This window comes from Adelges cooleyi, unplaced genomic scaffold (genome assembly GCF_023614345.1).
Source record: "Adelges cooleyi isolate 19-005CV unplaced genomic scaffold, UGA_ACOO_1.1 ACOO_flye_CR_arks_rails_tigmint_CR_PRNA_784, whole genome shotgun sequence".
NCBI classification, from domain to species: Eukaryota; Metazoa; Arthropoda; class Insecta; order Hemiptera; family Adelgidae; genus Adelges; species Adelges cooleyi.
In genome coordinates, this window is record NW_026096496.1 from 1,426,294 (window position 1) to 1,438,964 (window position 12,671).

Sequence of the window (12,671 nt, forward strand, 5' to 3'; positions counted from 1 at the left end):
AGTGAAAGACAATCTTGAATTCTATTGCTTCAGAAATAAATCAACATAGGAAAAATTGTAAGTTGTTTAATCAATAGTCACTATATGAAGTGAAATGTTTTATATTAATAATAATACATTTAGAAAATTGTATGCAAACAAATTTAGGGAAGGAAATTAAATAATAAATTGTTAAACTATTATGTTATAATGAATTAATTAATGTTTTAACATCACTGTATGTAATTTAGATTTTTAAGATGCAAAGAGCATAAGACTTATGGATGTCGATCTACTGCATGGTTACACACAGATGCAAACGACAATAGATTCACCTTAAGAAAGCTCATAACTATCAAAGAAGACATGACGATACACAGAAGAAGGATCAGGATCAGGCTTGGAAATCAATGTGTTGATCATAATCCTAGACCATATTCAGCTCGATTTCTGTACATGGTAGCCATTGTCGGGTAAGTCAAAAATGTATAATAAGTGTAACACTTCCAAATATACTGTCAAAACAGTAACCAATAATATTGTTTACTAAAAATAGTACTCATAATAGGATATGGAAATGTGAGGGAATTATAACTATTATTCTGATTTAATATTGTTAATTGTTCTTGTCTTTCAGCTATCAAGAAGGAGCCGGTGATAACACATTTTTGCAGGCAGCAGATAGGATGCGAAGATTCAGGAAACAAGTTTTCCCGCCTACACCGAGAATTCTTTTGCACTTACATCAGCTACTACAACTAGAAGAAAACTAGGAATTCAGTGTAACATTTCAAACAGCACCCAATTTGTGAGTAAAAGAAAGTTAATTATTATTTGTTTAATTGTTATGTGATACAATTAAGTTTATTATTATTATCATTCATACAAATTTCATCAAGGACCGCTGATGGTGAATAGAGTCTTTGCGGGACTACTAGGTATTTTGCAATACAACCTACTTGGAAGAAACTACGTAAGAACTCACAAATTTATGACAAAAGTATTGCCTACATTACTTAACTTATTTTTAATTTTATATTTCTCTATTTTCCTAGGTAACAATAGCGGGATCTGATGAAACATTGAAGACAGCCCCAAAAACCGCAGATAACGATTGCTACCAGCTTTTTACATTCCAAGTCGTGTATAACAATGTAGTGTGAAAACTATGTAGTAATGTTAAAGTAAACATAATTAATATAATTTGTATACTTCCTGTTAATAAAAGTATATTATACTTAACCTATGCACAAAGGTTACATATGTAGATATAATATTGGTCACAAATAGTACAATTTTAAATAAACAAATTTTATCTAACAAGTTAGTAGTAATTCTACCATAGTAGTAACCATAAAACTGTATTTTTTTTTAGTTTCAGAGTTTTTTACTAGTCTATGCGCTGTTGTCTGGGAAGTCAGAAGAAATTTACAGGGAGCTCTTCAGGTACATACGGAACATTGTATCTTCGCAATATGAGAATGTCACCATTATCACGGATTACGAAAGAGCACAAATAAACACAATTGAAGGAATTTTGATGGAGTCTACGCAGGGCTGCTATTATCATTTTTGCCAAGTAATATTAGCTTTTCTTAATTCATATTAGAAATCTTAATGGGGCTACTTCACTGGAAATAGAACTCCATACATATTTTATATATATATATATATTTACTCGAATGTATGTATAGTCCGTTTATTTGTATTTATGAAGATTCTTTAATCGTTTACATTATAATGCTTTCCAACAATAAAAGGAAAATGATTAAATAAACAAAACTTAGCATATTACTGTCAATATTTATATTTGTAGAATAATGTTTAATAATATAGTTATTGTTTAATAAATGTATTATGCTATTCTAGGCGATTCTTCATTATACTAGAAACAAGCAGGTTGGTGTCTTCAATTTGGTGATAGAAAATGGTGTAAATTGGTGTAATGGTGTAATGGTGTAAAATGGTGTCAATTTGGTGTATGATTTTGCTGCTCGAATTTTTAGGATGGTATGTGTATTCTTTTTGTCAAAAAATAAATCAAAAATTACTTTTATCTAGGATTTGTTTTGCAGGTACTCGCATTACCTTATCTACCACCGGACATGATTGAAATTGACAGAATTCCATTAATGGTTTGCATTTTAGCAAGCTAAAATGACGGATTCAACGCTATAACTACCTATAATATGCTCCAAGATGAAGATGTGGCCAACCAGTTCAATTCTTTTATTTATGATTTCCTGTATGTATTCTGGTTTGGAAAAATTGGACATGATAATATTTCTGTATTCAGAAAAGACACTAGGACAAATAATTATTTAGAAAGTTACAACTCAATGCTATTGCAAATTATGAAGCTTCGTCCTAAAGTATGGTAGTTTATTGGTAAGTTCTTATGTAAGGTCTATTAAAACATTACATTTTTATACAGTTGAATACATTTTTTTAATTAACGTTAGAACTGATATTAATCTATTTAATCTTTTTATAGATCAATTGAGGTTTTTAGAAAACCAAAGCGAGGTTGAATTTAAGCAAGTTCGGAGCATTCTCAAGTGAGTAATATCTTAGAATATGATTTATTTTAATGTACTAAATTAAATTGCAGATCCGTGTTGGTGTTTCAACAAGAACAAGGGAATCCAATACAAGAGAAATTGAAGAATTTTTGGAAGAAATAACACAAGACTATACAGAAGGACGGATTCAAACATTTTTACGGAGAGCTGGTCATCGAGTTGATGGATATGTAACTCTAGAAATTGGGCCTTATCCAGGTAATTCAATTATTTTAATATGACATGACGTTGTAGTAATTCATATTTGGTATGATATTATAACTGTAAAAAATTCTACATGTCTTAAGGGAACCAGATATGCTGATACAAGAGGTTGTAGAGTAAAGAAAACAATGTTGAGCAACAGATCAGGAGTCAAATAAGGATAGTATAGCACTTGATAGAAACCTCAGGGTAAGTAATAATTTGAAATATGGTTTAGTCTTATTATTTTAATGTATTAAAATTAAATTATTCTATATCCAACCGAGATCATTGAAAATAAATGATACATGACTATACAGAAGGACGGATTTAAACATTTTTACGGAGAGCTGGTCATCGAGTCGATGGATATATAACTCGAGAAATTGTCAATTAACTAGGTAACGTGTAACTTCTTAACAAATATATGATAACATTCGTGCAATAGTGCACGGGTATATCTGTTTTTTTTTTTTTGGAGGTGAATTGTGCTGTAGCAATACCAAATAAATATTAACCTACATACTTTGTACATTTGGAATGGCATTATGTATTTTCAAACATTGTTTCTGTAAAAAAATTTAAAAGTGCAATTATATTACTTGTGAACAATGCTATTCATTTATTAATATTTTGTAATGATTTATTTATAGGTCGACTTAAGTTAAGTTTTACCATTCCAAATTGACTTCTACCATCATTTAAGCTGGAGGAAATAGTTTCAAGTAATAGCACTTAACTATTGATCAAACCTGTTTAATTTCAATAAGTATTTGTACCGGAACCAAAACTGTATAATGAGTTATTCTTTATACTGTGTTTTGAAAATACATTACAATTTGTTTAATAACAATAAAAAAACTGTTATTATTGGTTATTTAAGTTTTTGTCTGCTATAAAACCTATTTATAAAATAAAATAATTTATAAAAAATTATTCCCATCTAAAACGTTACTATATAGTTTAAATTGCACAACCAGTTAAGTACATATATTCATATTCTATCATTATTGCTTTACAGAATTAGGAATGTAACATAAATTAATAGCCAAATACATTGACCCAATACATTTTTAATTCATATTATTTTCTACCCATGTCTTATTTATTGATATTTGATAATTATCTATGTGGAAATGAAAACATTTAAATATTATATAATGATAATATTATAATATTATTATATAATGATAATCAACTTGTGAGCCAGTAATTGTATACTTTTTATTGGCCATTTTTTTTTTAATTATAAGAGCTTTTAGTTTTCCTGGTACCCACTGGGGAAAGTTAGAATTACGAAAGACTTTATTTGGTACATATTTATTAATTAAATCTAAAAGAATATTTTGAAGGTAATTTTCTGCTTGGTTAACTGACATTTCGCTAAAAACTGTATCCCAAGCAATATTACATATACTAGATTTGATTACTTCAAAATTCGCTTGTTTGAAGTCCCTATAGGTATGTGCAATATTAAGCATTGGTATATCAACTGGAGATATACTGAATCAATTTTCTATTAATTATAATTTATATAATAGTCAGGCCTTCATTAAATACTTATCGGATTTCTGGACTACTGGCATTGTGTATGGTATTCGAAGGATTGTAAAAAAGATGGTTGAACATTTTTTTTGGTGTTTTTAGTTTGTCTTGATTTTACAGGGGAAGTTGATAACTCTGTAAAACTGTGAATAAGCGTGTAAGTCGATTTCAGTGATTTTACAGGGGAGCGATTTCAAACTGGCCAGCTGCCATAAATCAGCCTGTAATAATCAGGAACTCAAATATCTCTCAAGGTTTTCTTGTTGGTCCAACGAATTAGACATTTATTCAAGGTGTGCCAGGCGCTTAGGACTACATCCTAGCGTACTTAGTCAATTTTGACCAAAATTCGACTTACACACTTATTCACATTTGTTACAGAACTTTTTAATTTGACATTGCTACAAAAAAATGTACCTTTTAGAACTATCCGGCCTAAAGTAGTTCCATAAATACATCTACATTATGTATTCGTATCCAAGAGCAACCGACTAGGTAAACTGTCCAAAAGCTAACAGTGCGATACATTTTGATATTGAAACGCGTAACAAGTTTTCTATAAATAACAATAACTGTTTGCTCTCCATCTAAGGTAATTGTTTGGTGCACTGTCAATTCAATGAACTCTTGTTTCAAAGGGCTCAAGTGTCGTTCCATACAGGCCAACCCGCATCAGGCGCAAGGTAATGGTTTTGAACAGACGTGCGTGGGCGACCAGTCCACGGCGCTGGTGCAACACTTTGATAGGTTGTCGACTAACCTGCAGAGAGCCAACCAGGAGGCCATCTGGTTGTCAGATGTGATTAACGTTAACTACATGGAGGCCGAGATGGGCCCACTAAGCCGGCACTTCGGACAGAACCTTGTGGTGCAAATGATGTCCACCAAAGACAATATGTCTATGGAACAAGTATTTGCGATGACTACCGCGGAGGTAGGCGTGCAGGTCGACGAAGCCGCGTTTGCCGAAAACACGCCGAATGATAGCAAAGGAAGACATGGTTCGCTGAATTCTGCAATGACCCGTGACAGCAGGAAATCGTCGATGACCGACAGCAAAAGAGATTCTGGTGTCGAGACCAAACAAACAAAAGCAGACAAAGACAAAAGAGATTCAAAGGCAGAATCCAAAAAGTCTGAATCAAAGCGAAAAAGAAGTTCATTTTTCGAATCAAAAAAGAGTAAAAACGATTCTATGAAAGACTCAAAGAAGAAAAAAAACTCTATAACAGAGTCCAAAGGTAACGAATCTCCCAATAACGATCCCACAGCCGAAAAGAGCGTTCAAGTAGACATTTCAAACGACAGAGAGTCAAATGAAGACAGGAGCGGTCCGGTAGATTCTTCCGGCAATGTGCATCCAGACACGGAGTCTAGTGCAACAGACCTTAAGGGTTTGGCCAAATTAAGAAAACTGTGCTGTTTGTTGCGTACAAACGTTATAGAGTTAAAAGCGCTGTACGAGAAAAGGCGACAGATAGGGTACGTGTACACGGACAACGAAAACGCCTTGATGAGTTTCAACCTACGTTCGTTGGACATTAACCTCATGCGTCTGTTGAAAACAATTGAGGACTCGGACGGGCACCGAAGTCAGTTAAAATGCATCGTGGAAACGTACAAGAATTATGAATCTGAATACAGAGCACTGAGGGCGTTGAATAGAGAAGCCAAAATGCGGAACGAAGAGTGCAAATTGTCCAAAAGTGATAATAAAGTAGATCCGCGACATAACAGCAGAATGGACGTCAAGTCGATCCTGCAAAAATACATATGCCGTCCTTGCTACAAGATGTACAAAAGTAGCAATCCCAAAAAAAATGTCAAAAGCTCCTGTTGATTTTTCGATTTGTATCTAACCATATCGTTTTACTCGTATGTCATGGATCGCGTTGATTTATATTTTATTCAATATATTTTATGTATATTTTATTCATAATCCAGTGTTTTCTCCTGTGGGGATTATCGTTCTAACTTTTGTGTTGATCAAAATTCATAAAAATATAATTTTTTTTTTTAAAGTCGTATCGCAAAAAGCTTAATATATAGCTTAAAAGCTATTATTTTACCAAACACAAAACTAATACGCATTTTTTTATTCACCAAGAACTATAATATATCTGTATTTTGTTATTCAGAATTCTCATGTACCCGAGTATCGATGATAGTTCAGCAAATGTAAGTAATAAAAACTCAAGGTATAGGAATAGGGTACATAATTGATTTCTATATAATGCTAATAATTGTGTATAGCGTTTCATTGTTCAGGACGTCCAAATACCGAGTGACAAATGTGACCAAAATTCAGAAAATGTGAGTAGTAGAGTATAAAACAGCGGTTCTGGCCCGAATGAAATCCGGTGACGTCGGTAAAATTTGATGCATTAAATGACGTCATTGCATTCCATTCGGGCTAATATCGCATGCACTTTTGTCCTAAGTCAGTTACATACTCTACCCCTCCGACGCTCCCCAACTATGATATTGCATGTAATTGCACCGAGGTCTTACCCTTCCCATACAACCCTGTCGGTGACATACCCCATCTCTCCGACGCTCCTAACTATGCATGTATTTTTGACCCAGATCATTGACTTACCTTTCTCCTACAACCCCATGTTTGCATATTTTTCGCTAGGTTTAAGTACAGTGTATGTCTAACGTCACCACGATATATTTAATAAGAAAAAAAAATTAAAAAAATAGAAAATTAAATATTAATACAAGCTAGATAAATTACGGCAGCTAGAAGAGAGAATAATGTCTAGGACAAACAAAAATAAAACAAAAAAATATATTCTAAAAATAATATTGGTATAATAATAATAAAAACCAGTACAGTGGGGTCGGGGCATAGTGGGGACGGAGAGGTCACAGATATACAGATTTAATTATAACTGAAAGTGATAAAATCACTTTTAAATAAAAGTTTCGATACGAATCTGTGGATAGTATGTTCAAACCAATTATAGCAGTTTAAAGATATCGTGGGATCATTAATAATGTACTTAAAATAAAATTTAATATTTAGTCTTATGCAGGGTTGATCGTCTGTCTATAAAAATGTACTGTCATAGTTACCAATATATCGTAATAAACAATATAATCAAAATATTTTCATTACCTGTTGACTGTTGATTCACATACACATAGCAACCTAGAAACTGACTACAGCCAAAGTGTAAATTTACCCTATATTTGGGATTTTTCCTTGATAAAAAAAAATTGACTACAGATTTTTGAGAAAATCTGTAGTCTCGATTTTGATGGGGAAGAGGTGACTTTTTTTAATTTTTGGCCTGTTAAGGTACCTTCCAGGTATGATTTCTGATCTATAGAGTTGCTACACGAATAAATCGGTTCAGCGGTTTACGAGTTATCGTGGGTCCAGACACAAAAAAAAAACACATTGTAAAAACAATACCTTCTCAGCTCCGCATCGAAGCTAAAAATTATAAGTTCAAAAAAATATATATATATTACAGTACATTTGCCTAATATTGATATGGCCGTAAAGATTTATTGATTGCCCTGGTTGAATATTTTGTTGATGATAATATGCCTGAGATTATCTTTGTTATTAAATTATTTGTTCCATATCTAAATCTTGAACTGTTGAACAATTTGCTCTGTTTAAAAAAATAGGGTGAAAAAGTTTTCATTATTGTACTGATACCATTTCAAAATGCATCCACTGGATCGGACTGTTGAGGGTTGTGAGACTGACTTTGTTCTTTTTGAATGAGATACTTTATTAATGTAGATGAAGCCGTTTCTTTTAGTGGATTTTCTATCTGTCGCTTTTTAGTTTTTCTTTGGCAGGAATAAATGTTTCATCTACATTATTTGTTTTATTATCTAAACTTTGGATCAACTTTATATTTGTTATTCTATTAAACTCGTTGGTCATTTCATTTTCTTCAACTAAGTCGTTTTCTGAAGAACTACTATTTTCTACACCCACATTAGATTTGGTCTCTTTCTTGGAGACATGGTAGTAAAAAATTTAACTGGTCGTTGTACTGATATTTGTTATTCGTAAAATTGAGTTTTACATTTACAAAAACGGTTAACTTTTGACATTTACAACATTTTCTTTTACAACAACATGCAATAACATTTATCATTATTTTATATTAAAATATGTAGGTTTAAAAAATTATTGAAATTTGAGTGGGGTGCTATATTTACACTGTATACATGACTTGAGGTTACTCCCACTTGGATGTCTTAACTAGTTCTTGTTACGGAAATCAGTCATGCGGTAGTCGGCCAAGGCGAAGGGGCGTGGCCGTAGAAAACAGCTGGCCGCGGTAAGAGGTAGCGGAGAATACGGTGGGGTGTATGGTATATAACCTACGCCCACGAAAGCGAATTGGTCAGTCTGCAGGAGAGCGCGGTACGAGCAACATCAAACCACAGCCCTAAAGATAGAACGTGCAAGTGTTCCGAAACGATGGCGAACTAGTCAAGACATCCAAGTGGGCGTAACCTTAAGTCATGTAAATAGTGTAAATGTATGTTTAAAATAAATTAATACGTATGATTATGTTTTGAAATAAAAAAGTTATTGTAATAAACATTGTTTGAAATGGAGTGCCTTTTATCCATGTACCATTTAAAATTTTAAACAATTGAATCTACTCTAACAAGTGAAATACAATATATGTTATGTAGAATATACATGATTACAAACATCTATTTGTGATTTAGTTACAAAATAAAATGTCGATTAATGTTTCATATAAATTATTTGACCACCGAAAACATGGTGATCGCGTGATAAGCTTGACTTCACTACCGCCAATTTAAAACGCCTCGAGTACCTTATCTAGTTAGTATAAAAGTCTGTGTACTACGTATTATCACAGATTATATGAAAACAGATTGTTCACTCGGCCCTTTAACAATAGGATTGCAAATAAGGCTCTATGATTGGCCCACCAAAATCAGTTTGACCGTCTGAAGGGAATTTGTTTTTAAACGTGTTCGCGGGCTTTCGCATTTGTTAAATAATTGAGTTAAACAGAATGTTTCTCTTGTATTTACCAAACATTTTATAAATATCAATAACCATAATAATAATAATAATAATTTAATAATATTATTCTTACAATTACAGTTGTTTTATATTATCTTCCGCACTATATAGTATGACGTATCCAAGGGCAATAATTTTAATTTCAATAATAAAATACAATTAATAAATAATAATACATTTAATAATAAAACATTTTAAAACACCCAATAAGTAAAAATATAATGCATTATAAACATAACATATTTACACTTAGTATTATCACAAATTATATGAAAACAGATTGTTCACTCTCGATGTAAACAAAAAATGAGCTGATAAGCACTCCGCCGAAACCAGTGTGACCATGTCAGCCGGAACGAAATTATCGAACTTGTATTTACCACAAATTATATGACTATTTCATAATATAATCTGTGTATTTACCATATTAAATGTTAAAAAAATAATAAATGTTATATAGGTAATAATATTGACCCCGTCGATAACACTCTATCATTATCTCAAAAACATTTCATTATTAAACATCGATATATATATATATATATATATATATATATATATCAGTGATGGAAAGAATGCATTTATTGGATTTCATTCCTTTTTAGAGGAATGCAATCATGAATGCATTACATTTAGTTTTAAGGAATGAGGAATGGGAATTAATTAATTTTATGTCGGAATGTGAATGATTTTAAAAAAAAAAAACACTTCATGGCTAATTAGTAATTTTTAATTGACTGTAATTTACTAATTTATATTTAATTTATGATATATTTTATACATTTTTTCATAGCAAATTAACAGATTGATGAACAATAAATAATCAAATACTAACATTTTTTAAACAGTTGTATAGGAATTAATTTTCTGAGAAAATGAATATCTTACATCAGATGAATAACCCTGTAGTTTATACAAGGTGATCTTTTGGTTGACATTATTATTCTGACCAAAAAAAATTAAAATTATTAAAACATATTTTTATATTTAAATTTGTATGCTAGCTTGCTTCGAAATAATCGAATAATTTTGATTTTTATGTGCATAATACAAACGTTGTTTAAAACCATCAAAATATGTAGATAAAGGAAAATACTTTAATTTTATATTATTAACTTTCTTTTGTATTTTCCGGAGCTCTATCAACTTTTGAAACTAATAACCAAATTGGTTTACTGGCGCTTCTTCTATTGTAACACATTTAGCTATGATATAATAGACACTTCACATTACACGTGCGGAATCTAGGGTACATAAAAAATAATTTATCTCCACCTGTGGTAGGGATGGTACATTTAACACAGAATGCTTACATATAGCTCGACAGACAAAATAAAAGTTTGTTCCCAGAAAGAGCTAAATTTTTGTCACCTTTACTTTTATACTTTTTATACTATTCTACTAGTCATTTTTGTGTAATAATTGTTATTTGTTTGTGAGTTTTTAATTTTTACAATGACTTCATGTTCAGTACAGTTTTGCGAGAATAAAATGTCGAAAACTTTAAATAGCATCAGCTATTTTAGATTTCCGACTGATCCGCAAAGGTAAGCATTTATAATTATTTTATTTTATAATTGATCTTTTAATTTTCAACTTATATAATATATTTATACAATAATTTACTGTATAAGGTGTAAAAAATGGTTAGAGAGTTGTCATGCGACACACCTCTCCCACAAAGATCCAATGATTTTGTCCAAAAGTTACCGGGTATGTGGAGTACATTTTGAAGACAACATGTTTCTAAATCCACACATAAGGAACAGATTAACGCTGAGTGCTGTACCAACGTTATTTAGTGGTAAGAATTATTAAAATTAATTTCTTTAAATAATAATTTAAGTGGTGAGAAACAAAGGTTACTAGTAATTTGTTCAAAAGAAATTATTTGGTTTTTTTTTTATGGGTACAAATAATTTATATTAAATTATGTATTCAAGTAGCCCTATTCCAATTTTCAAAATAAATTATTTAATTTTCTAACCCCTTATAAGTAATAATTAAAAAATGAATAATAAATATACATATCCAGGGTGTAACACGATGATGTGACAAATTAAATAACTTTTGTTCTAGTGAATATTTTTAAGATTTTTTTTTTAGTTTATTGCATTTATTTAAAAATCTATAATAAATAGCATAGAAGTTTCGAAATAAATTGTTTTGAACTAACCATATCCTATTATTTATATAAAAAATTTACGGACATCTATTATTTTATAAAATGTCAATAACTTAAAAAATATTGCAAATATTAAAAAAAGTTTCAAACAAAAAACGTTTATGGCATAATTATCTATTAAAAAGCTTACTTACACTTTTTTTAGACAACATTGAAAAATAATATGTGATATGTTGCTCACGTTACATGTGTAATATTATGTACGATAAATAAAATTAATCATGTAAAAAGACGTAAAAAATATATTTTTTCAAATATTCCGAAGTTCATATTGATTTTTTCGTAAAACTATTTGTTTAAATAAAAAAGTATAAGAACACTAAAAAAAAAATGTGGTTGTGAATTTTTTTCCCCTATTTTTGAAAAACGTTTAAACAGTATTTTTAACACATTAAATTTATTGTCGAAATATATGGTTTGGCCTTATTTTTTATTCTTACCAACTCAATTAGTCCTATAAAATATTATTCATTATTATTAGTAAGTAAAACAATAAACTAAATTAACTATTGGTCAATAGATGATATCCTTGCGGAAAGAGAAAAGGAGGCGAAAGAAATAGAACAGGAAAACATTACATTTAACATCGAAGCTGGCGCTTCTTGTTCAAGCCCTGTTGCTCACTCACTATCCCCTCATGTATCATTACCAAACGAGGATATAAATGAGAGTTCTTGGAGTAGCCTACAAGCCTCGACCAGCACATCGTCATGTCAGACACCACTATATCTTACACAAAAAACACCGAGAAAAATGAAACTGCTTGATGAGGTACGTATTAAAACACAAGAAAATAAAGAGCTACAAAAAAAATGTGACGTCTTAACTCAACAAATATCACAAAGTGATACAATTGAAAATATGGTTAATTTATGTGAAAAATATTTACCACCTAGTTTAGTTTTAATTATTAAAACTCATGTAAGTCGTGTCAATAAAAGTATTCCTGGCTATAGATATACTAATGAATTCAAACAATTGGCTCTTACTATATATTTTTTAGGTCCAAAAGTATATAAATTCTTACAATCTACTCTTGCCCTTCCTTCGCCGATAACATTAAGACGTGTCACTAAACGATACGAACTTTATCCTGGTCTTAACGATTTTTTGTTTGATTTTTTATCATTTAAAACGAAACATTTTGTAACTGAGT

The 12,671-nt window shown here is 30.8% G+C and overlaps 1 pseudogene; it reads left to right on the forward strand.

Annotated features, from left to right (window-relative positions):
• The first annotated feature begins 393 nt into the window (after positions 1–393).
• LOC126845426 (uncharacterized) lies at positions 394–2,782 on the forward strand (annotated as a pseudogene).
• Positions 2,783–12,671: the final 9,889 nt, after the last annotated feature.